This window comes from Loa loa (genome assembly GCF_000183805.2).
Source record: "Loa loa unplaced genomic scaffold supercont3.333, whole genome shotgun sequence".
In the NCBI taxonomy this organism is placed as follows: Eukaryota; Metazoa; Nematoda; class Chromadorea; order Rhabditida; family Onchocercidae; genus Loa; species Loa loa.
Window position 1 is genome coordinate 68,221 of NW_018108513.1, and position 2,446 is coordinate 70,666.

The following is a 2,446-nucleotide window of genomic DNA, read 5'->3' on the forward strand; positions in this document are numbered from 1 at the left end:
AATAATAATAATAGTAATAATAATAATAATGATAATAATAAATAATAATAATAATAATAAATAATAATAATAATAATAATAATAATAATAATAATAATAATGAAATGCTTGGTTTTCTCCCCACCCCATTTAAAAATGATATTTGCATAAAATTCAACAAAATTTAAAATTCAATGAAAAAAGTTTGATTGACTAAATTTCAACTTTTTTTTTTCCTTTTTGCTCTTTAACTTGCGGTAAATTCGTTATTTCGTCATATTTTGCTAAAATTTTAATGATTCATCACCAATGAATTTTTATTAAATTATATGATTGGTAAAAATCAATTTATTCGCAATTGTTAAATTATAGGAATCAAAATTTTTGATAGTTTAAATTTGATAAAAACGAAAATTTGCAAAAGTAACAAATCTCAAAAAATTATTAAAAAAAAATTCAGGAATAGGATAAAATGTAATTTGATGAGCATTTTTCTTTTTTCTTTTAGCAGGAAAAAAAAAAACATCACAATTCTTTTTTTTTTTTCTTTTTTTAAGAACTAATACTTTAGCAATTAATATTTGAATATAAAATAGCCGTTTTAATTGCTATTTCAAATATTATTTTTCAAAAAAAAAAAAAACCGTTCAATAAAATATTAGTGAAATATGTTTTTCAAAAAATGTATTGTTTACAAATCATTTAAACAAAGATGAAAAACAAAAAAAAAAAAAAACGAACAAAAAACGTATTTATTTTTATTGAAAAATGGGAAAAAAAAAGTAATAAATAATTTTAATTTTCATTAAAGTTTTTTTTCATTTCCTATCATTTCTGATCATTTATTTCCGTTTTTTCTTTTTTTTTCCATACCAAATCAGGAAAATATTTATTGTTTCTCCCTTTTCCCCTTTATTTTATTTTATTATTATTTCTTTTTTTTTTTCTTTTTTTTTTTTACTATCAATATCTTTGTAAGCTCAATTTTATTAGCATTAAACTTTAAACTTAATTCCTCTTTTAACCAACCCCATTTTATTTATCCTGTACACTTAACATTTCCGCCTTTCTCATTGCATGCATCATTTTTTTCCCTTTTTTTTTTTTTTCATTTTCAATTTTCTATCAATTTTCCGCCTTTTCTTTTTTGCAATAATTTCATTTCTCCTTTTATTATTCTTCCAACAATCATTCCATTCGACAATTTTTTTTTTTTTTTAAATTAGCTTTTGAAGTTTTCTTTTTTTTTTTTGAAAGTAAACTTTTGAAATTTTCCTTTTTTCTTTCTTTTGTTTTTATTTCTTTAAGTGATTGCATATTTTGATAATATTATAAAATAATTGTTGTGAAAAAAAGGAAAACTTTTATTTTGCTTGCAATTTTTTTTTTTTTTTGGGTGGAAAGAAATAATTTCCCAAAAAATTTATTTCCTATTGGAAAAATTAATTTTGCAATGGTTAAAAATATGATTAAGTAAGTGAAAATAGTTTAAGCAAAACGCTAACAAAGTAAATATTATTAGACATTTTCTATTTTTTAGTTAAGTAATTGATAATATCATAATTATCAGGATCAAGTACTGATAAAATTTAAACATGCTAGGTGTATTTTGTTTGGATTGTTTAAATAATTGATAATATCATAATCATCAGCAACAAGTATTGATAAAATTTAAGCATACGAGGTTAGGTTTTTTCATTTAAATTTTGTTTGTTTCAAATTGTCACATTAATCAGGTTAATGCTTACTTTAAACTTTAGCTTATTTATCCTTACCCTAACAACAATCGTTGTTAGTAGTGGAATATTTGAAATGAGAATAATATGGATATGTATGGCTTTTTTCTTCCTTTGATTAAAAATATTTGAAAAGTTTGCCAACAAATTGGATTTTAATTTTAATAACCATTTATGTTAGGTATTTTGCATACAAAATTATTGAGTTGACATGTCATACTTCATTTATTTTCATATTAAGTTGACATGTTGCGAAACAAAAAAACAAAAAAAAAAAAGAAAAAAAGGGTAAAATAAAGAAATATAACTTTTGCTTTATGCAATTTATTTTATTTAAAAAGCAAAATTAAAATGTTTCAAAAAAAAAAATGATAATTATTTCATGTTTCTTCTTATTTATTAGATATTTATTGATTGAATTCTGAAAAATATTTTAAAAAAAAGACGAAATGTAAAAATATTTTAAAAAAAAAAACAAAACAACACATTTCATTAATTAAAATTTATAATTTCAAAATCTTTTTTTTTTTTTAATTGTACTTCAATTAAATGTAATATATTTTTAACACTTACTGGAATTATTTTTCATTTTTCATTTCCGCTTTTTTTTTTTTTTAATTTCTGTTGAAATAATCTTTAAAGATTTTACAAATTCCAATGACAAGGAGGAAAAAAAAAAAAAGGCATCAATAATAAAATTTCACTCATCGTTTTTTATCTTTATCTTTTCC